The following is a 24647-nucleotide window of genomic DNA, read 5'->3' as shown; positions in this document are numbered from 1 at the left end:
AGACAGGGCCGCAGCATCAACAAGCCATAACTCTCCGAAGAGATGCTTATAATGCAAAAGAGGCTGCTAATCTGCAGCCTCACAATACCACCAGCTGAATACCAATAAACCTGCTTTATGCCCAACATAAGCAGTAGTGGCAGCTGATAAATTGCAAATGTAATGTTGCGCCGGGCTTAGCCGTCTGCCGAGGACCCTGTACCGCGTGGCGCTTTACAAAGCAGCCTTGGATTTCGCTAATAACAAAACCTATCATTAATTACCAGGAGTAATGAAAGAGGGGCAAAGTTGAAGAACTACCTTTAAAAAAATTTAAGAGACATTATTTGCAACAAGCAACAAATGGAAGGAGTCGTAGATTTTACGTTTCAAGTTAAAACAGATGTCTCTTACTAGTGCCACCATCCAGGTTAAGTGGGAGGAGTCTGAGAATACCGTTCCTTGCAAATGTAGAGTGTATATTCTCTGCACACGGGTCCTGAGTCTCAAAGGAACTTACAGAGAGGGCTGAGTCAAGCATTGCACTGCCTTACTCCTTTTTAGTTCAAAACTACCAGACAGCGAGCTGGCTTTTGAAAAATACCTATTGTGGGCTTACCAAGAATTTACAGTGGGCTCAAAGCTCACCCATTACTAACCATTGGTTGGTTTTATTGTCGCTTGCTTGCTTCTTAAGTGGCTTGCCTTTTCCGTATAGAGTTCCTCCTTCCTCTTTACTTGTGTCCTGCAGTTCCTCATTTTTAGGGAACACGTTTTTCTTTTGGTTAAGCATTCCATAAGATTGCTGGCTTTTTCCAGTTGTCTCCCTTGTGGGCCACCCTCCCTCTCCGTTTCGATTTCTGAGTCCATGTGATTAATTGTAAGGGGATGCCACTTTTTGCAATGTGTTTTTATTGGTAACTTATTTGTTAAAGAATTTATATTGCCACCATTATTTTGGGTTCCTATTGTGTTTAAAGACTATGGTCTAAATAAACAGAGCGTTCTCTCTCTCTCTCTCAGTCCACGTGCTTCCCTCCACCACTCGTGCACTTTCACACCCATAGCCTCTCTCCTCCCAGCTCTCTGTGTTGCTCACCCTCGCTTGTTTGTTTCTCCCCGTCAATCGTTTTGCTCTCCATCGTGTGCTGCTTTTCCCTTCCTCTGCCTACTCCCTATTGCTTCACATCCCCACCCACCCCTCTGGTCCTATTTTTTAAATTAAATTTTTTCAATCTGTTATACTTAAAAAAGACCTTTCGCAGTACTTTTTTACCGATCCTATTTGGGTCGATAAATGATAAAATGAATTGGTCTCACTCAATTTTGGAGTTATATACACACATACAGAAGCAACATTGTCACACCTTTAGTTTCTCGTTGTTACGTTCATTGTGTACTGGACGAACAAAATGCATTGGTAGAGCCAGTGGGTCTCATAGGCGTTACCTATTGGCTTTGCCAATGCTTGTTGAGGACTGGGACTCAAGGTAGTGCCCAGAGAGCCAACAAGAACAGTTTAAGCGTGGTAAAGGGCCCCCTAGCATCAGGGGACTCCAGTTCTGGGAGTAGGAGGGTGGGTCCTAGATATTTAGTACTGGGTGTGTAGGACAGGGACCCATCATTACACCAGCAGAATTTGTGGAAATCCGCACCCCAAAGAAGACAGCCAGCAAATGGAACGTATGGAATAGTCATTTATATACCCCTTTAGGTTCCATCTTAGCAAGACCTCTCTGGCATGCCAAGGCAAATCGTTAGACTTCAGGGTATGGACTACCAGGGCCGGACTGGGAACTCAAAGCAGCCCTGGTAATTTTGTCGGGCCAGTCCCCGGGGGGAGGGAGAGGGAACAAGTGTGAAGCACTGCTGTTTTTGTTACTGCTGCAAAACCGGCCCCCTGTAACAAAACGGGCCCCCACTGCTGCAAAACCGCCCCCCACCTTTCCAGTCTCCCAGGGAAACACCTGATGCCTGCTACGGTCAGTCCGGCCCTGTGGACTTCACTCCCCATTGTGTCAGCAGCCCGCAAGCCAAAGGGGCAGGTCTTGATAAGGCGCTATGACCGTAGCCAACTTAACATAAGATGTGCTTGAGTTTTAGTTTCCACCCCTCACCGCTCATACCTGCCCCGCACCCCTGCATCAGCCCTCCGGGGGGCACCTGGTGGTCCATGTGGTCCGGGGACCATCGAAACAACCGAGACTTACTTTCCAGGACATTCTGAGGTTTAAGTCACTACAACAATTATGCAGCCAAGAAGCAGATCATTCAGATCTAATCTTTTTATAATTACCCAGTGCAATCAAATTGTTCAAAAGGAAGATAAATGAATTATGCTAACTAGACCTTGGAACCAAAAAATGAAAAACTCGGTAGTTCTGAAAGGGATAAGAGGCAAGGGAAGGAAAATGCAGAGAAAGGAAAATGGGGGATTTGATGCGAAAATAATGTATAAGCCCAAAATGGAAAACACATCGGCATTATGCAAATGTATTACGAGCTGTCATCCGAAGAGCACACAATATAGACTTATGAAAGAGAGAGAGACCCAGCTCTTATCTCCAGAGCTGTGAGAGATGTGAAACCACAATCTCCCCTGTCATAGCAGCTCATCCTTTTATCCTTCCTGGGTACATAAAATCACTAGGTGGTGGGCAGAACATTCATACAGAGACTGCCTGTTAAGTGCTTCGTATAAATGATTATCAGCAGCATGAATGCCTTTATGGCAGCTTTGAAAAGCAGGGTCATCACGAAGTGTGGGGGCGTCAGATGCCATCGTTCCCCAGGTCCACACTCTCCTTCAGAAAGCTTTTTTTAAAATAAAAAATGTTATTTAATAAGAAACCTGCTGCCTTCATTATTAATTAACCACATCAAACAGGGTAGCCCCATTCCCCAAAACCAGGAGCCAATAAACAATATAGAAACCACAGTGCTTCAGGGATAAAATTACAAAGCAAACAGCATATCACGACTGAGTCAAACCAAAGATGTGCAATTGTGAGTCAAAATACATGAAAACAAGGTACTCACACAGAAATTCTTTCAAAATGTAAAGTTTTTTTGTTATTTGAGTCATTCTTTGCAAAACAAACAGTACAGTACAACATCCAATGCATGAACAGACAAACAACAAAACAAGATGCGCGCACGAGGTTACACTAAGCCTACATATGTATGCAAAAGATAGCAGGTTAAACAAATACACAATGGCAGAGGAATAACAATCGGAAGGTTTGTCCGTATTGTAACAAGAACATGGTGCAATATATGCTTCCTCTTGATTTGCCAAGGGGGAACGTCGACAGTGTTTCGACCTTGATCATTTGTTAGGTCATCATCAGGACATATCAAATTGAGATCAACCACAGAAATTTAATTTGCAGCATACAATCCAAACATCAATCCAAACAATGGTTCATTAGGTCGGAAAAATCACAGCCATCTTAATTTCATTGTTTCAGCGAAACAATGTTTCCGTATCACCATGTGGTTCAGGAAAAATCAAGTTCCGACAACGCGTCTCCCTAGGCGACACTGGGAACTCGGTTACGCCGCCAATATGGCGGTTGTGCCGGTCCCTGTTGAATTATCCCGGCGAGGGAGGGGGAGGAGGGGCCCGCGTTGATGACACAAGGGGTCCCACCCTCGCCCCATTGGCTGAGAGGCTGTTTGCCCCGGAAGCAGTTTAAGTGCTTCCGGGGCAAACGCAAGGCAAACGGGTCCCAGATCTAGCCGGGTCCTGTTTTTTCTGGTTCAGGGGGTAGGCTCCCCTTAGAAACAGTAGCAGAGGAAGGAAGGAAGCATCGCTGCCCAAAAGACTTGAGGAGGACTCTAGAGAGCCTCCGTTTGGAACTTTCTTTCCCCACCCACCATCCCCTGGGGCAGCATTGTTTAGAAAATGTTATGTCAGGTTTTTGTACATGTTTTGGCTTATCAGATCACAAACAAAAGGTTTAGTCACATGTTCAATTTTTAAGAATGTCTTCTATATGCTTCTATTACAAGTATTAATTTTGTCGTATTTATGTCTGAGTTTCCTTGGTCTGCGGTAAGGTCATGAATGCTAGGAAAGATTTACTTATCTTAGTAGGCATCCCATTGTTTAACAGGGACGCCTGTGGGGGGGGAGGTGGAACAGTGGTCCCTCATCACACTCCAGGGGGCACTTACGCCCGGTAGGCTGATGGGTACAGGGGTAGGAAGTCCCGCTTCCAGTAGGCCGCTTGGTCCAACCCCTGCGCAGGTGCATTGGGCGCCAACTTGGCATCAGCCCCTGGGAGGTACAATGGAAGGGCGTGGGGGGCACCCACGGAATCTGGTGGGCACACGGGCCTCCTGGGTAAGTTCACTCCGGTAAAGGGGGACCTGTCAACTGGTTGGGAACAGTCATGACCTTGCATGTAGGCTCATCCAGGATACGCAGAAAACAAATTGTACATATTCTAGTTTTAGGTTAGGTATGGCTTTGTATTAGACTCTTGTTAAGGTTAGCCATAACAGTGTATCAATCTCTGTATTGAAAAATGTAATTGGATGTGTTTTGGGTTTTCTGCGTATATATTGCAAATTCATGTTTGATTATCAATTGTTAATAAATATTTTTATTATTTTGTGATAAATATGGCCTGGGATATACGACCCCTAATCCAAAGAACTGTTGTTGGATATTATTACTTATGCTTCGTGGGGGGAGAGGTTTGGGGACAGTGTTTAAACTGATCATACCAAGGGAGGGGACTCGGAAATACCAGGCCATATAAATATTAAAGCAATTCACAAATTAAAGCCCAGGGAAGTAAATTTGCCTTACATTACTCTCCCTTGAGGCGAATTGACTTCCCCGGGGTTTAAGCTTTATGACTTGTAACTCAATCAATTAATTAATGCATGAATGCATAAATGCATAAATGCATAAATTACAGATTCACTCATGGCACTGGTAGACAACTCTCTGAAGTGAACCACCTCTACATTTGGATACACGTAATAAATACAGCTCCTGCCGTTATTACAAACTGAGTTTGAACTTTTGGTTTCGGATAAATTAATTCAATAAGGAATTGATTGAAAGAAATCAGACACATCAGACTAATGGCAACACTGAGTATGTAACCTGCAGATAGTCACACATCTTGAATTAAAACTAACACATACATTTTGGAAATGCAAATGGGCATTTTTCCCAGGCAAAACTACCATGACGCTGGTGTAATCTTGTGTAAAATTGGGACTTTTGCGTTATGCTTGCTGTACTGAATTCCTGAAAGTATGCTATTATGCCATATTGCATCAAGTAGTCAAACATAAGTCACTCCCAGCAACAATGTACAATTAAATCCTTCCTATGTTTAGATTTCATAAAATTGGGTACGTTGCTTGAACAGATTTATAAAAGAGGATTTTGACTAAAGCAGAAAGAGCATATGTCGTTATTATTCAGCATTAACGGTGATGTATGTTTTCATTGAATTTACAGTGGTGTTCTTACTGGCACCTAGTGGTCGAGTCATGGAATTACATAAAAATGATTAAGATAAGTGGTACTGCGCATGCCCATGTGCTGGATAGCACACGCCAGATGTGAAGCGTCAGCATAAAACCATTACCTCAGTTTCAAAAATTCCATTTCGGGCTGACCCACCCTGAAGCCATCAAAGTTGGTGTTGAGTTGTGGGAATTCATGGATAATACCTTGAATAGGGACAGTTTCATTACTGGACAACTAACTTGCCCTCTTTGCCAAAGACAGAATCTGTTGCGATTCAGACTGCTGAATACTAAGTCGAGCCACGTAGCAGCTAACCAAGGTGAAACAAAGATGTGCTACACTTTATCTTACAAGTTGGCGGGACAACATTTATTTCACCCATAACATGTTTCGCCACTGAGGTTGCTTTCAAGACAGTACGGTCTGTTGACAGTACAAATGGAAGACCATATCGCACCTCTGCAGATCTCCACAATGTGTTTGTTGTAAGCACCTGACTACAGCAGCACCAGCACTTGATGGGTAAACCTCTTCACAAACATTTTCAATTTCTTTTCCCTACTTATTTGAGTTTTCGAACTTACACCTGCATGGACCAGGCATCCGTGGTGCAGCAAGTGTGTGAAAGTGAATGCAACACCCCAAATATTGTAGGGCCTGTAGCAGACGCAAAACCTGTGTTTCCATAACTGGTGGTATGACGTCTAGTTGTTGTGCTGCGTAATTATGTCTTGAAAAGCAGAAAGTGCCTGCAGAATTCCAATGAGTAAGTGAAGAAATCACATAAATGAAAAAAAGGGGGGGGGGGGTAATAACTGAAATTTCAGAGTAACCCAGTCCCAACACATTTTCCTCAAAGCGGACAACTCTTAGACATAGGGACAAGATAAAAAGGCATACTTGAGGAGAAACTGCAAACCTGGCAGTCTTCCCTGGAGAATGCCTGCGGATTTGGCGAATTGCATAAGTCTGAAACCCCTAGACATACATTCACACCTCAATAGATTGAAGACTTTTAGTGGCTGAGATCTCATCCTTGATAATTGACCCAAACTGCGCGGAAACATTCAAATACCTGACATTTTTTTTTAGTATTGGCTTTCACTGTCACTACCATAAAATGAGAACTTAAACTTTCTAAAGATGGCGGAAAGAGGGTTTTTTTCTGCTTTCAGAGAGGCTGCCTCTTGAGCAGATTATGAAAATATGAAATGTGATGACAGCGGCCCACACGGTACGTTTCCTGCTGTCATTGCCAAAGGAGTGTGAAACACAAGCTGTTTAAGTCACAAGCTCTTTAAGAATGGAGAATTAGCAAGGAGTTCATGCTGAGACACTAAAATGAAACTGTTTAGTAATCCTGCAGTACTAACTCGACCTGTAATTGCAACCGCAGAGCCCTTAAAAACGGTCAATCAAAGCCTTACCACAACATCCTCTCTGCGAAGAAATGTTATCTAGTGTTTTAACTGTCGACTGTGGAACTTGCAGATTTGGATTGTAGTCCTATTTTGGGCACTTGACAAAAAAATATGCCTGATTATGTGTGAACCACTTGATCTAGTAGTGCCTCAAATGGTAAAATGCAAATGAGTAATAAAAATAAAAATTGCTGTCTGGCACTGTTGCGATTAGAGGAACCTGGGGCACTAATACGTTCAATGCGAAGCGAGACCCAGAAATGGTCCATGCGTTGAGTTAATGCATGAGCCGTAGACAGCACTGCTCAGAAACAATCAGATAAAAAAAAGTTCTCTCTATTTCCGAGTGTTAAAACTATGAATAGCCACCAAAAAGCAGGTTCTTATATGTGAACTTGAAAACAGAATTCTCCCTCTGAAAAGTTTGGGGTTTGTTATAAATCAAAATTGTTAGTCTGACCGGTCCAGACAATAGAGCTTCTAGGACTTTTAGTGAACTCAGATTCTTGCATTCTCCAACTTCTACTTGGATACTGACTATTATCAGGAAAGAACTTCCTCAATTATTTGTTTCCTCGCCTCTCTCTCTTAACCTCCTAAATCATATTGTAGGTCTTCTCGCTTCTTAGATCCAAGCTTTACTCCCCTGTACCCTTAATTACTGAGCATTCAAGAGTCACAGACTCAGACATCTTCAAAAGGGTTTAAGCTATTCAGGTGTAATGCTCTTAGTTCAGGAAACAAAGAGGAAACAAGCAGGCGTTTGGTCATCTCGATGCATTAAGCTGATGATCGATCCTCAATCTTTCTTAAAGTCAGATGTAAGTTGTCAGGATGGGGAGCTGGGGATGTATGGTCTCAGAGGAAGCCTTGCATTTAGATACATTATTTAGAAAATCCAACAGGCGTGTTTGCACCTCAGATATTTGCAAGGAAGCACGCTTGTTGGTCAGTAGTGTCACTGATGGAAAATCTCACCTCTGTAAAGTATATCAACTATCTGGGATGCACTTGGCCAAAGGTTTTATCCAATCTAGCGAAGCAATTTTGAGAATACTCCCACCAATGCCACATTTTCATGATGGCAGCTTATCTACCGGCTCATCGAAATTCAGTAAGGGATTAATGTCTCCAATCAATAAGGGGTCCTCTATCAATAGATATGTTTATTCCACATTGAACAGGCAGCTTACTTAATTTGTCAGTTGGAGGCCAAATCCCTCAGAAACCGCCATGGATGCTTTCCTTCATTCATGGAATCAGGGCCTTCCGTCTACATGTCCTCCTTTGCCATGGCTTCCCACTGTCTAGCCAAGTCAGCAGGAAAAATAAAACTTCTCTGGTAATATTTCCCCATTTGTGGCCATCCCAATTCTGGTTTCCAGATCTGTTACAAATTCCAATGGACGTTACAATTTCTTCGGTTCAATATTCTGCAGATTCTACAAAATCAATTGGGACAATATCAAGATCTTGTTCTCTCGGCCAGTCTCCAACTAATGGCTTGGAAGATGTCAGGACTGCTGTGGTGGTCCCCAGAATTTCATCAGCAACTTTCAATTTCATTAACAAAGCCAGTGCACTAGGAACAGCCAAGGTATACAAACCAGCTAGGGCATCGAGGTCTTCACTGGTGTTTCGGATCGAACTCAAACGTTGTTTCATCAAACGTTGTCTGCATAGCATATTATTTGGGGCATTTTGTATCTTCAGGGAGGTCATATAAAACACCCAATATCTACATAATCAATAAATCAATGAGAAAACTATTGATTGATATCCGTTGATATGAAATTTGCTTTATGAAATTAGAATAGGTATTGCTTAGCTTCAGCCAAATACAGTTGTTTATGGGTTGTTGCGATTGTTCTGAATTTATTAACGTCATGGGCAGATAATCACTGTTGCTGAAGGCTTCATCTGCAAAACTGATTATATTACTGTGCATCTTTTGAAATATTTCAGGTGTCAAGGCCTTGGATTTATCAACCACGCAATGTAGTCCATCAGGAGTTCTTTATAATATTTCAAGAAGAAGTAAAGCTCTCATTTCAGTGGTTGACTATGCAAAACTGTTGGAAGATGTTTGTAAGAATATGATTTAACTTCTGCATCTCTCACAACTTATAGTGGTCAGTTACTGATTTCTTTAATACAGACTCACGCTCCTCCCTCTTCTTCCACTTTCGGAAGAGGAGTTAAATGGGTCATGTCTCAAGCAGGTATTGATATTGCTAGGTTTGGGGCTCTTCCCTCTAGGGGTGCCAAGGCACCCAAAACCTTTTGGGCAGGTGGCAGAGTACACGACAATTTTAGAACAGATGGTCAACAAAGTCCACTTTCAAATCTTTTTATTGCAATCTAGATTATCATGGTTCTTATTCAGTACATAATTTGCTTTGAAAAAGTAGAATTGGAGCCTCTGGTAGTGTCAGAAAATTGAACTTTTACAAGACCTATTGCTGGAAAGTCCTCAATGTTCTAGGAGACATTTTTCCTGTAAAGTATTGAACATTTCTTCTTTTCAAGTTCCACAATCAACAGTTACTTAATCAAAACACTGATGATAAGGAGATTGGAAAGTGGTCAGTGGTTCTTCTTCTGTTTGGCATCTGCATTTTCTTCACCTTTTTTCAGTCCTTGCATAAATTGAACTAATATTGCAGCATCAAGAAAGAGGAAATAGCAGTCTTTCGGGGCTATTGCGGAGGACTTAAGGATCCCCCCTATGCAGTCTACTTAATAGTTCAGCACCATGGGTTGCTGGGAACTGTAGTTTATTTCTTTGTTTCATCACCTTATTTTTTTCGTTATGGCAGTTATACAATTTATACAGCAAGAAAGACAAATGAAATACTCGCCTCTTTTTTGTCTTTAATAAAATTAGCACTTTGTAGAAATAGCTCTTACAAAGTCTCCATCTACTGCTAGTGGTACTGTTTCCGAACTTACACCCTAAGTTTCAGAACACTTCAGGTTTTTTTTAATTTTCGAAGTTCAAAAAGTTTTATTCATGACTTTAATTCAACTTTTTTTTTAAACCATCTCCTCTCTCATTAGACCATAGGCACTTTCAGCAAGAATGTATTTAGCCTCATTATAGTCATTAGGAGAAACATATATGCAAAGTTGTTAGTGATTCACTGAATTTGCTTTCATTTGACAATGTTATACAATTTGCTAGTTACAATCTTGGTTTACTTTCTTGACCAAATTAGAGTCCATCCTCTGATAACCGTGATTTGTACTGGAAAAGCCCATGCTTGAAAAAATGCCTCCCTGCCAAGATGTCTGTTATGTGGATACCCTTTGTGTACACTAAGGGAAGCAGTTTTTAATAAGGGGGATACCATTTCCCTTTGTGAAGTTTGGAATAAGGCTATAAAACAGCTCAACCATACATAAACTGCACAGTTATTAAGGATGCAATTTAGTTACTTAAATACATTTCTGTTGTTTCCTGGAAAATTGCACTAAATTCTGTCCTAAGTTTGCTAAATGTGACCAAACTTGTGCACTGTGAATAAAATGGTGAAACACATGTGTACCCACTCCACCATTAGTTCCAATGGTTTCTATATTGTTTGCAGTACTATCTTGAGATCACATAAATTGAGCCCCATCAGCTCTCCTGAATTTAAAAAAGCATTTGGCCAGCGACAAAGTTGGTACAGTGGACATGATGTATGAAAAATCTAAATTATCCACTCCCACCTAGCTTTGGAATAATCAAGTCACATACCTGCAGTTAAACACCCAACAAAGCTGGCGTGCGCTACATTTCAGCGCAGAGCTCCATGATCTGAGGTGAACTCAGCCTGGAAGACTGTAGAATAATCTGCAGTGAAAGGATGTATGTCGTTACAACGCACACTTTTACAACGCATGCACTTACAACGCATTTTTTACAACGCACAATCCATTACAACGCATGACATTACAACGCATGACACTACAACGCATTTTTAAAAACTACCTTTACAACGCATTCCATTACAACGCATACTACCATTACAACACATACCATTACAACGCATAATATTAAATTGCATTTAAGTTAAGTATTAGATAGTATAGGGGTAAAAATTACTTTTCTAACTCCAGGGGGTGCAACAGTAGGGTAAGTGTTGGATAGTATAGGGGTTAAAATTACTATTCTAACTCCAGGGGGTGCAACAGTAGGGTAAGTGTTGGATAGTATAGGGGTAAAAATTACTATTCTAACTCCAGGGGGTGCAACAGTAGGGTAAGTGTTGGATAGTATAGGGGTAAAAATTACTATTCTAACTCCAGGGGGTGCAACAGTAGGGTAAGTGTTGGATAGTATAGGGGTAAAAATTACTATTCTAACTCCAGGGGGTGCAACAGTAGGGTAAGTGTTGGATAGTATAGGGGTAAAAATTACTATTCTAACTCCAGGGGGTGCAACAGTAGGGTAAGTGTTGGATAGTATAGGGGTAAAAATTACTATTCTAACTCCAGGGGGTGCAACAGTAGGGTAAGTGTTGGATAGTATAGGGGTAAAAATTACTATTCTAACTCCAGGGGGTGCAACAGTAGGGTAAGTGTTGGATAGTATAGGGGTAAAAATTACTATTCTAACTCCAGGGGGTGCAACAGTAGGGAAAGTGTTGGATAGTGTAGTTTAATATTATGCGTTGTAATGGTATGCGTTGTAATGGTAGTATGCGTTGTAATGGAATGTGTTGTAAAGGTAGTTTTTAAAAATGCGTTGTAGTGTCATGCGTTGTAATGTCATGCGTTGTAATGGATTGTGCGTTGTAAAAAATGCGTTGTAAGTGTAGTGCGTTGTAAAAGTTGCGTTGTAAAGGTTGTTCCCCGCAGTGAAAGCATGATGCTGGGCAGCGGTGGATAGCACCAGGGCACCAGCTATAACGGTATGTTCTTCCCGCCCTGGATGTCTCAATATAAAAGGTGCAAGGGGGAGCAGCGCTAGTGATTCTTTACTCCATGGAAGTTCCTTAGCACCTATCCACAAAGATAACCTCTGAACAAGGTGTTTCTGGTCTGTGGACAATTCACATGCACTTTTTTGTGTAAGGGGAGATGTTCATAGCAGAATGTTCTTAAGAAGAGCAAAGCCAATAGTCTGGGTACCGAAAGACAGCCCAAGTGAATTCTCACTCCAGAGTTTGTTTGAACAAGATAGGGAAAAGTTAAAATACACAAAACACAGACTGAACCATGCAGTCAACAAACAATACAAGAAGACAATATTTTTCTTTATTCATCATGACCTTATGTAGCTCCAAACTTCCTGCATGTTTGCTTTCACCAAGACAAAGAATGCCAGGACAGACTTAATTCAGATTTAACTAATGGTGTGAAGTTTTGTTTCTTGCAAACTTCTAGTATTTCTTGTAGAAACTATTCCATCATCTCTTGCGGTTTTGCACAAAGGTCATGATTTTCACAAGTATTTTGATTAGGAGTGTAGTTGAGTCATTTGCAAGGAAAAACTAAGCAAATCACGCGCTCACTCACACAGAAAATGATCACGCGTTCCCAGATCCAGTTAACACACAAGAGAGAATATTGCGCAAAGGACAGTGGGAACTGCGAACTATGGATGAGCCAATAATCAAGAACTACTCATGATTGCGTTTGTTTAATAGAAACATAACACACTCTGAGTAAACCTCCATTGGCTGCCCAGTTCCTTGCGCTCTGAGTAAACCTTCATTGGCTGCCCAGTCCTTGCACTCGGAGTAAGCCTTCATTGGCTGCCCAGTTCCTTGCGCTCGGAGTAAGCCTTCATTGACTGCCCAGTTCCTTGCACTCTGAGTAAACCGTCAGTGGCTGCCCAGTTCCTTGCGCTCTGAGTAAACCTTCATTGGCTGCCCAGTTCCTTGCGCTCTGAGTAAACCTCAATTGGCTGCCCAGTTCCTTGCACCCTAAGTAAACCTTCATTGGCTGCCCAGTTCCTTGCACTCGGAGTAAACCTTCATTGGCTGTCCAGTTCCTTGCACTCAGAGTAAACCTTCATTGGCTGCCCAGTTCCTTGAACTCAGAGTAAACCTTCATTGGCTGCCCAGTTCCTTGCACTCTGAGTAAACCTTCATTGGCTGCCCAGTTCCTTGCACTCGGAGTAAACCTTCATTGGCTGCCCAGTTCCTTGCACTCGGAGTAAACCTTCATTAGCTGCCCAGTTCCTTGCACTCTGAGTAAACCTTCATTGGCTGCCCAGTTCCTTGCACTCGGAGTAAACCTTCATTGGCTGCCCAGTTCCTTGCACTCGGAGTAAACCTTCATTGGCTGCCCAGTTCCTTGCACTCGGAGTAAACCTTCATTGGCTGCCCAGTTCCTTGCACTCGGAGTAAACCTTCATTGGCTGCCCAGTTCCTTGCACTCTGAGTAAACCTTCAGTGGCTGCCCAGCTCCTTGCGCTCTGAGTAAACCTTCATTGGCTGCCCAGTTCCTTGCACTCTGAGTAAACCTTCATTGGCTGCCCAGTTCCTTGCACTCGGAGTAAACCTTCATTGGCTGCCCAGTTCCTTGCACTCGGAGTAAACCTTCATTGGCTGCCCAGTTCCTTGCACTCAGAGTAAACCTTCATTAGCTGCCCAGTTCCTTGCGCTCTAACTAAACCTTCATTAGCTGCCCAGTTCCTTGCGCTCTGAGTAAACCTTCATTGGCTGCCAAGTTCCTTGCGCTCTAACTAAACCTTCATTAGCTGCCCAGTTCCTTGCGCTCTGACTAAACCTTCATTGGCTGCCCAGTTCCTTGCGCTCTGAGTAAACCTTCATTGGCTGCCCAGTTCCTAGCGCTCTGAGTAAACCTTCATTAGCTGCCCAGTTCCTTGCACTCGGAGTAAACCTTCAGTGGCTGCCCAGTTCCTTGCACTCGGAGCAAACCTTCATTGGCTGCCCAGTTCCTTGCACTCTGAGTAAACCTTCATTGGCTGCCCAAATCCTTGCGCTCTGAGTAAACCTTCATTGGCTGCCCAGTTCCTTGCGCTTTGAGTAAACCTTCATTGGCTGCCCAGTTCCTTGCGCTCTGAGTAAACCTTCATTAGCTGCCAGTTCCTTGCACTCTGAGTAAACCTTCATTGGCTGCCCAGTTCCTTGCACTCGGAGTAAACCTTCATTGGCTGCCCAGTTCCTTGCACTCGGAGTAAACCTTCATTGGCTGCCCAGCTCCTTGCGCTCTGAGTAAACCGTCAGTGGCTGCCCAGTTCCTTGCGCTCTGAGTAAACCTCCATTGGCTGCCCAGTTCCTTGCACTCTGAGTAAACCTTCAGTGGCTGCCCAGTTCCTTGCGCTCTGAGTAAACCGTCAGTGGCTGCCTAGTTCCTTGCGCTCTGAGTAAACCTTCATTGGCTGCCGAGTTCCTTGCGCTCTGAGTAAACCTTCATTGGCTGCCCAGTTCCTTGCACTCGGAGTAAACCTTCATTGGCTGCCCAGTTCCTTGCACTCTGAGTAAACCTTCATTGGCTGCCCAGTTCCTTACACTCTGAGTAAACCTTCATTAGCTGCCCAGTTCCTTGCACTTTGAGTAAACCTTCCTTGGCTGCCCAGTTCCTTGCGCTCTGAGTAAACCTTCATTAGCTGCCAGTTCCTTGCACTCTGAGTAAACCTTCATTGGCTGCCCAGTTCCTTGCACTCGGAGTAAACCTCCATTGGCTGCCCAGTTCCTTGCACTCGGAGTAAACCTTCATTGGCTGCCCAGCTCCTTGAGCTCTGAGTAAACCGTCAGTGGCTGCCCAGTTCCTTGCGCTCTGAGTAAACCTCCATTGGCTGCCCAGTTCCTTGCACTCTGAGTAAACCTCCATTGGCTGCCCAGTTCCTTGCACTCTGAGTAAACCTTCAGTGGCTGCCCAGTTCCTTGCGCTCTGAGTAAACCGTCAGTGGCTGCCCAGTTCCTTGCGCTCTGAGTAAACCTTCATTGGCTGCCCAGTTCCTTACACTCTGAGTAAACCTTCATTGGCTGCCCAGTTCCTTGCGCTCTGAGTAAACCGTCATTGGCTGCCCAGTTCCTTGCACTCTGAATAAACCTCCATTGGCTGCCCAGTTCCTTGCACTCGGAGTAAACCTTCATTGGCTGCCCAGTTCCTTGCACTCGGAGTAAACCTTCATTGGCTGCCCAGTCCTTTGCACTCAGAGTAAACCTTCATTGGCTGCCCAGTTCCTTGCACTCTGAGTAAACCGTCATTGGCTGCCCAGTTCCTTGCGCTCTGAGTAAACAGTCATTGGCTGCCCAGGTCCTTGCGCTCTGAGTAAACCGTCATTGGCTGCCCAGTTCCTTGCACTCTGAGTAAACCTTCATTGGCTGCCCAGTTCCTTGCACTCGGAGTAAACCTTCATTGGCTGCCCAGTCCTTTGCACTCGGAGTAAACCTTCATTGGCTGCCCAGTTCCTTGCACTCTGAGTAAACCTTCATTGGCTGCCCAGCTCCTTGCCTACTCTGAGTAAGCCTTCATTGGCTGCCCAGTTCCTTGCGCTCTGAGTAAACCGTCATTGGCTGCCCAGTTCCTTGCGCTCTGAGTAAACCTTCATTGGCTGCCAAGCTCCTTGCGCTCTGAGTAAACCTTCATTGGCTGCCCAGTTCCTTGCGCTCTGAGTAAACCTTCATTAGCTGCCCAGTTCCTTGCACTTTGAGTAAACCTCCATTGGCTGCCCAGTTCCTTGCGCTCTGAGTAAACCTCCATTGGCTGCCCAGTTCCTTGCACTCTGAGTAAACCTCCATTGGCTGCCCAGTTCCTTGCACTTTGAGTAAACCTCCATTGGCTGCCCAGTTCCTTGTGCTCTGAGTAAACCTTCATTGGCTGCCCAGTTCCTTACACTCTGAGTAAACCTTCAGTGGCTGCCCAGTTCCTTGCGCTCTGAGTAAACCGTCAGTGGCTGCCCAGTTCCTTGCGCTCTGAGTAAACATCTATTGGCTGCCCAGTTCCTTGCACTCTGAGTAAACCTTCATTGGCTGCCCAATCCTTTGCACTCTGAGTAAACCTTAATTGGCTGCCCAGTCCTTTGCACTCTGAGTAAACCTTCATTGGCTGTCCAGTTCCTTGCACTTTGAGTAAACCTTCATTGGCTGCCAGTTCCTTGCACTTTGAGTAAGCCTTCATTGGCTGCCCAGTTCCTTGCACTTTGAGTAAACCTTCATTGGCTGCCCAGTTCCTTGCACTCTGAGTAAACCTTCATTGGCTGACCAGTCCTTTGCACTCTGAGTAAACCTTCATTGGCTGCCCAGTTCCTTGCACTTTGAGTAAACCTTCATTGGCTGCCCAGTTCCTTGCACTCGGAGTAAACCTTCATTGGCTGCCCAGTTCCTTGCACTTTGAGTAAGCCTTCATTGGCTGCCCAGTTCATTGCACTCGGAGTAAACCTTCATTGGCTGCCCAGTTCCTTGCACTCTGAGTAAACCTTCATTGGCTGCCCAGTTCCTTGCACTCGGAGTAAACCTTCATTGGCTGCCCAGTTCCTTGCACTTTGAGTAAGCCTTCATTGGCTGCCCAGTTCCTTGCACTCGGAGTAAACCTTAATTGGCTGCCCAGTTCCTTGCACTCGGAGTAAACCGTCATTGGCTGCCCAGTTCCTTGCGCTCTGAGTAAACCTTCATTGGCTGCCCAGTTCCTGGCACTCTGAGTAAGCCTTCATTGGCTGCCCAGTTCCTTGCGCTCTGAGTAAGCCTTCATTGGCTGCCCAGTTCCTTGCGCTCTGAGTAAACCTCCATTGGCTGCCCAGTTCCTTGCACTCTGAGTAAGCCTTCATTGGCTGCCCAGTTCCTTGCACTCGGAGTAAACCTTCATTGGCTGCCCAGTTCCTTGCGCTCTGAGTAAGCCTTCATTGGCTGCCCAGTTCCTTGCGCTCCGAGTAAACCTCCATTGGCTGCCCAGTTCCTTGCGCTCTGTGTAAGCCTTCATTGGCTGCCCAGTTCCTTGCATTGGCTGCCCAGTTCCTTGCACTTTGAGTAAACCTTCATTGGCTGCCCAGTTCCTTGCGCTCTGTGTAAGCCTTCATTGGCTGCCCAGTTCCTTGCACTCTGAGTAAACCTTCATTGGCTGCCCAGCTCCTTGCACTCTGAGTAAGCCTTCATTGGCTGCCCAGTTCCTTGCGCTCTGAGTAAACCTCCATTGGCTGCCCAGTTCCTTGCGCTCTGAGTAAACCTCCATTGGCTGCCCAGTTCCTTGCGCTCTGTGTAAGCCTTCATTGGCTGCCCAGTTCCTTGCACTCTGAGTAAACCTTCATTGGCTGCCCAGTTCCTTGCACTCGGAGTAAACCTTCATTGGCTGCCCAGTTCCTTGCACTCGGAGTAAACCTTCATTGGCTGCCCAGTTCCTTGCGCTCTGAGTAAGCCTTCATTGGCTGCCCAGTTCCTTGCCTACTCATGTCTTCTTGAGAACTGAAGCAAAATGTGAATGTTTCAGATGTCATTTAAATCCCCCTCCCAACTCCTCTTAAGCACTAACACTCACCGCCAATTTTTAAATGTTTTGTGGTCATTATTATGCTATGCTGCCTATAAGAACAGTTCCCTTCCGAACATTATTCAGGCCTATTTAGGCCAAGCTCTCTTTAACAAATCAACTTCTATTGTTTTAAAATGGAGGGCACATCTGAAAAATCAGGAGCTATTTTTCATATCAATGAAATCTGAGGTCCGAGTTATCCCAGATTACAATGGACACCGCATCCTTAGTGAAAGTGGCAAATGACCCTTTGCTAAAGCATTGTGAACACAGCACCATTTTCTAGCAATTTCCTGAGAGGCAATACATCAAAGGCGGCTGTGTGGCTCAGATGGATATGAAGGGGAAGAAAAAATGCTGTACAACATTTGTTACCTGCCAGGAGCCGAGGAATATTTATTTGAGAGTATTTTTATATCTATGCCATAAATGTAATACATTTGTTTCATTTATTGATCAGCATTATTAAGCAAAACATACTAATTAATTGCTCCGTGCATGGGCCGTACTGTTTCCATTCTGCACTACTTCACCAAAATTCATATTTCACATATGCAAGAAAAGGTTCCACAAGTAAAAGTTTTGCTAATTTTCACCTTGGTGCGATTAAGAAACAAATTCGATATTTTTCAGGTGTGCGATGTTTGCTCACTTGTTTTAAAACAATTAATTCAAATTAATGAAAAGAGAACACACAAGATGATAAAGGACACCATAAATAATAAGAAACAAACTTTGAGAAGGATTGGTAGAAAAGGTAAGGAAAGTAAAACGTCAAATAGATGAAACCATGCAGAGTTATAGGGCCCAGGGCTAGAAGGAAAGAATGAGCTATGTTTTGGATTTACCCATCAAAATAAATTGAATTTCAGGACAGTATGAGAAAGCAAGAGTTGAGGATGGCAGCCAAAACCTGGCCATAGGACTTGGCGAAATGGGATTTGGCAAAGTCTCTCTGCACGCGACATAGACTTGCAGTCTGATTTCCAGACAGTAGAACTGTCGAAGGCCAAGCGACTTGCAGGTCACATAGTTGATTTTGAACCGGCTGTAATAGCAGCCAGACACATTAGAAGACAATAATAATAATATTAATAGTTTATTGTGCATGACCATTTAAAATCTTTACAATGAAAACCATCCTTAACGATAGCAGTGCTGTGATCAAATTTAGTGGTGCCAAAACTCAGATGGGCTGAAGAGTAAATACTAGTATTTGAGGGATTGTAGTACTGAATATCGACCACAAAAATATTGAGGATCCAAAACATCGAGATCAAAATATTAACTTCCAAAATATTGTAAATCCTATAATATTAATTGAAAAAGCAAAAATATGGATTCCAAAATATAGTCCTACATAAAATTAACACATTTATGGGAAATATAAATATAGTATAAATCTATTTTTTGAACAATTAAAAAATATTATGCATTTAATTCCAAATCATTTTACAATTTAAAAAAATTGCAAAACATTTTAATATATTTTATATACATAAAATGAATTTAATTTGAAATTATTCTTTAAAACAATATGTATTTTAAATTACAAACCATTAAAATAAAAATGTTTTTACAGCAAAAATATTTACAAAACATAGATCTTATTTAAAAATAAAGGGTGTCAATACGATGGCGCATGTTGCAGGATTGCGTCCGGCTGACAAGTAGTCGGCAGTCCCACCTGCCAGATTAGGATGGGACCACCGTGTAAGCATTTTTCAATTGTGGCTTGTGCTGTGGCCCCGAAAAGGGTGCAGCACAAGCCACAATTGAAAAAGGGATGTTTTTAAACATCCAAGGTTTGTGTGCCAGGCACCATATGTGCCTGGCACACGGAGCATGGATGTTTGTGGGGGCATTAAATGTGACCCCCTGGCCACATTCCAGTGGCCCATGGGGGACAGGAGCCCTGGTTGGGGCCCCCAAAGTCAATTTCCGGCTGGGATTAAGATATCCCTTTCCGACTTCCTGTTCATGGTGGTCCCACCGCCATGATCAGGCAGTCGAAAAGGGATATCCTAATACCTACGGTGGTGTCTGCGCAGACACCGCCCCATTGTGGGGCGGTGTCTGTAATGCAGAGGTCGGACCGATGCCCTAGATGGCAGGCCCGACCGCCCGCCATTGTATTGAGGGCCTAAATATTTTTTGTAAACATCTATGTATCTGAAAATAAAAATAGAATTGGGTCAAATGCTCCTATCTCTTTAACTAAACAATCCTGTGGAAAGTGTTGGCTTTTGGGGGTGGAGTCAGGTTTGCTAGTCCCAATTCAAAGTAAGCATTAGGGCAAACACTGCCTGATCTAATATTATCACTCCAAATTAAGCAACATATTGCAAAGTGCCGGGCTTCTTGGGGGGGAGGGGACGCGGATTACTATTCCCACTCCAAATTAAACAACACTGGGGAAAGTGTTGGACTTTGAGGGGTCAGTTTTACACAAAAGAATTATTTTGTACTAAAAGAAAAAAACAATAATATAAATTGAAAATTGTTACCACAAATTACAAGAGTTTTGAACACCCCATATAACATAAAAATTGAAGAAAGAAAAATATATTTTTTTATTGCTAAATAAGAAAATTGCAAAATATACAAATATATAGTTACCTTACAAAAATAAAAATAAAACATGCCTATAAAGCCCATTACAAAATAAATATCAGACTTAACATATAAGCATTTTTAAAAATCCAACTACAAATATTAAAATACAGGATTTTTCAAAAAATAAATTTACATTAATTTAAAACACTACCTACCCAAAACCCATGAAAAATTGACAAACTAAAACATGTTACAAATACAAATGTCATTAAAATAATAAAAATTATTAAAAATATAAAAGAAAAAAGAAAAAAAATAAAGAACATACTTTTTAAAATAAATTCTACCTTATTAACATAGAAATACCTAAAAGATTATATATGCACCATATTAAAGTAATAGGTATTTTGAAGTACGAGATTATTGTTAAATGAAGAAAAACTATATACTTATTATTCAATAATCAAAACTCCAATATAACAGTTCCCACAAGATTTTGTTTTCGATACTAGGGTACCATCAATAACATGTCATCGAAGGTAAGGATCCACTTCTATTTAAAGGAGACACAGATACTGGAGGGCACCTGAGAAAATGCATCCATTTGGTCATGATAAAGTAAGAGCTTGGACAATGGAAAGGAAGTCAGATAAAGGTGCAAAGCATAGATTCCCTAAAGGAATAAATGCAAAAAGAGGCATGCAGAGACCAGTTTATTCCTATTTCGTTTGTAATTCAGGGAGGAGCCCAGAGTTGAGCCCAGAAATGTAACTAACGAGGAATTAGTTGTGGTGAAGCGAAGAGCATACTTGGAGGTGAGCCATAAGGCTACAAAGGTACACAGGTGGAAGAGGAGAGTAGGACAGAGTACAGTAACCATTGTTTTAGTGAAGTTGAGCCTGAAGAAGTGAAAAGACTCAGGGTCTATTTACAACTTTGGATGTCTTTGAGCGGGGCCGCCACCCCGCTCCAAGACCCCCTGCCAGATTGCTACTTTTTCAGTCTCTGGCGGGTGGTTCTCTGGTGGTCCCACAGCGTTGCCTATGAAAAAGGCACTGTAAAGGGAGTGTCAAAGGCAGTTCCTGCATGGCATGGACTGGTGCAGTCCGTGCTGTGCAGGTACTGGGGTGTATGCACAGAGGGGGACACGTGTCCCCCTGCATGCACCCCATGGACCTGAGGCAACAGGGGGCCATGTAGGTCCCCCTCCCTTTGTTTCCTCTCCACCACAGGTTTCATGGCAGGCTCACCGCCATGAAAACTGAGTCATAGAGGAAACACATAAGACCGCCGCAACACCACCAGAGATCTCTGATACCTGGTGATTGCGGCAGTCCATGGCTGTTCGACTGCCCAACTTGTAATAGGCTACAAGACCACAGGATCCTGCCGCCTATTACCGGTGCCTGCATCGCTACCATAATAATTATACCCAAAGTCCTCATCAGTAGTAAGGCAGTCCCTCACATGATGATTGTCAATGATTTAGCTTTGTGTCATCTGTACTCTGGGATGGATATTCAAGAGCCAAGCACTAGATCAGACAGCAGTTCAATAAAAATGCTGAAAAAGATGATCATTCAGGCACCCAAATGGGGTTGGGTTAGTTGAGAATTTGGTGTTCACCTGTAAATGTTGGGAATGCCTGGGAATGAGGGATGAGAACTAACCCAGAACCCTGCCCTTTCTTGCCCTTAGGGAAAGCTGTGGAGCAATCTCATGATCAAACACTACTGAGAGATCCAGGAACACAAGAATAAAGGCAGTGCCATCATCAAACTCTCATAGGACACCACCCATCAACTGAAAAATGGGTGAATTCCTAGTACACCATGAACGTCATGACTGGCAGTTCTGCATTAACTCATATTTACAGAGGTCCTTTTGGAGTTGAAATGTTGCACATTGACTGGCCTAGAAATAGTTTGAAAAGTTAATAAAAACCACAGTGCAGCAAGGGTAAAACTTGTCCAGACTTAAAGGAAATGAAAAGGGGAAATAGGTGAATGAGTGCATTGGCCAAAGAACGTCAGAAATCTGTTATCTGGGTAGAAAAGCTCCCTACAAAATATGCTTCAAATGGGTTGGCAAAGTAAGCTGTGTATCCCCTTTTCGATAAGATGGTCACAAGTTCCACTTGGTTCAATAACAAGAAAGTCAGACATCAGCCATAGTTGAGTTGATGTGCGAGAGAGGACAAGACTCGAGTATAAGGGACATTTTATTTCAGTTTTTCCCACAATACTGTCCCTGATGGCTAAGATCTTAGAAGCGAACATTTTTTGGAAAAGATTTGCAAAAAGTGAAAAATTAAATGGGTCGGATGAAGAGTTCAAACATTGTTGAACTAATTGCAAAAGCTTCAGAGAGCAGTTACAAGCATGGTCAGTATGCTCAACAATGGTACAGCACTTTCCTGTGTACATTTGGATTTATCACGAAGGCATCTTAAAGTAGCCAGGTGGGAAAGAATGGCAAATAACTCTTAAGTCCAGCAAAGACCCATTTCTTATGGTAAGAGTCAAAAAACTGTTATGTGGATTTAAAAGTTGTACAATAAAGAATAAATTATTATTTAGCAGAACGTGTGTCCCCTACATAAGTAAAAAAACAAGTATTCAATATGTTGTGTAGTTTTGGCATAGTGTACACCCTTCCTGGGTCATCTTAATGGAGAGTCAAAAGTAAAATCTTGAGCAAAGGTTGGGACAGAACGCTTTCAGTGACAGGTGATCGACATGGTCGACATCATTTAAACTCCACCCTGTGCATTTGCTTTTCATCATACTCTTAATATGAAAAACTTCTAATTACACTCTAATTCCAAATGCTCAGAATCCCTTACTCATCCAGAAACTCCTGTTACCGGGCACATCAGAGATTCCGATAGATGGTGTAATTTTGCATGTGCTACCTCTGCATATGAACTATGGGACCGTTTACAGTGGTGAGCAGACTTATGTCTGTCCGCCACCATATCGGGGACTGGGACCGCCCGACATGCTGGCAGTGGTCGCAATGCCTATAGTTTGCATAGTGGCGGGTGCTGCTGGCTGCAGCACCCGCCGCAATGCAAAAAATGGAGACTGCACTCATCCCCTCACTACGTGGCAGGCACCATGCGGTGCCCGCGACATGGTGCAGGGATATGTAGGGGCCAGGGAGGATGGGAGACCCGCTAAGGGCCCCGAATGTCCCTTTCCACCTGCCTTTTCATGGCGGGTTCACTGCCATGAAAGGGCAGGCGGAAAGGCACATCGTAATGCCTACAGGGCTGCCTGTAAGCACCGCCGCCATTGTAGGCATCACTCTCCCTATGCCGCACTGTTGATATTTTTTACTTTACATTCAAAGTATCTAAAGTCAATACTCGTACCCTCAATATTTTTGTTGCCGAACTTTTTGTCTGCAATATTTCGCCATCCTCTCATACATGGGTACTGTACTTGGGGCCTGAAGCTCAAAAGGATTTTTCCCATTCTGTGTCTGTTGGAAAATGTGCTAGTACAAATGGGTCATAATGTATAGTATATCTGGGGTAGCGGTGTTCCTTCCTAACACTTGGCACAGGAGCACTAGCCAATGTGCACTTACATTCACTTTCCGTGAGAGCCCAGCAAAATGAATTTTGCCATGAATAGAGGTCATGTTGTGTACTGGAATCTTGCACTCTCTCCAGTTCAAGTGCATACTGTCACAAATAATTTCAACAAGTGCTAGTGAGCATATGAGTTTTGCTCCCAATCCCTGTCCACTAAAAGAGCACATGTCCACCCCTGCTCCTTATTTTTACCAGCCAACGACTCACTACAGCCTGATACCCACCCAGAGGGCACCGCAGGGACAATGGGTGCCACTTATGCCAATGCAATGGGATAAGAACACTTCACTACAGTATTGCTCCGCCTGTCCCTGTGCTGAAGCTAGCTGCTTACTTATGCACATCAGACGTGCCTAGAGCATCACTTGTGCAATGACTGCACCCTGGTTTAAGAGGACCTGTTTTGTAGAAGAAATATAAACTTGAATGATGCATAATGTGATATATGTGCAAAGAAGACCTAAAACAATACATCAAACATATTAAAAAAAGTTAAACACCCAAAGAGCCTATTCTTCTCCAATTAGCTCAGCCTTTTGGCCTGTCACAGCCACTGTTCAAAAGTTCTACTAATTAGTGGGAAACAGCACACTACCACGTATGGGGCAAATGAAAGATAGCAATTCCTCTCTTAAACCTATTCCCAATTAGAAAAGTTGATGACTAAACCACTTTTAAAGTTAACAATCAATAAAAAGAGAAAGTAGATCAACATTTCAAAGCTACACCCATCTTAGAAGCAGCTTTGCATCTCCTAGTGCTCATCCTCTCCAAGCCATCATCAGACTTTCCAACTCTGGAAACTTCTCCAGGCTCAGACTGGGCAGAATGGGCAGTCAGGCAGTGCCCAATGGCCTGGTTTGCTGCCCCCAGCATTCCACCATCCCTCTAGGTCTTGCAAATTACTAAACCAAAGAGCTGGCAGTGGAAGATCAGAGCACCACTAGGAGGCGAAAGAAGTCGAGATAGTTGTTACCAAAACCTACAAAGAGTGGGAGGGAGGGTGAGAGCGTCACAATGGAGATAAGGAGGACATCCCCAGGGAAGCAGTCTTTGCTGCCGGCAGCTCGCTTCACGCAATTAATTACGAAAATCGCCGACTCCCAGCCAAACACACGGACGTCTATGCCCAGTAATATTTGGAGATAGGATGTGGTGTAACATT

At 43.3% G+C, this 24647-nt stretch overlaps 1 protein-coding gene across 3 annotated transcripts in view; it reads right to left on the bottom strand.

Annotated features, from left to right (window-relative positions):
* The window catches only part of DAB2IP (DAB2 interacting protein), a 1477580-nt gene that overhangs the window by 1086463 nt on the left and 366470 nt on the right, over positions 1-24647 (bottom strand). The window contains exon 2 of one of the 3 annotated variants that reach the window (XM_085613692.1): positions 10640-10735. The exons of the other annotated variants lie outside the window; for them this stretch is intronic. The gene's annotated coding sequence lies outside the window, so the exon portion shown is untranslated. The remainder of the gene's footprint in view (positions 1-10639; positions 10736-24647) is intronic. 3 annotated transcript variants of the gene reach the window in all.

The sequence above is a fragment of the Triturus cristatus genome, chromosome 1_2, assembly GCF_964204655.1.
Source record: "Triturus cristatus chromosome 1_2, aTriCri1.1, whole genome shotgun sequence".
NCBI lineage: Eukaryota > Metazoa > Chordata > Amphibia > Caudata > Salamandridae > Triturus > Triturus cristatus.
The sequence above is the reverse complement of the archived record's forward strand: the minus strand, read 5'-3'. Positions and strand labels throughout refer to the sequence as shown.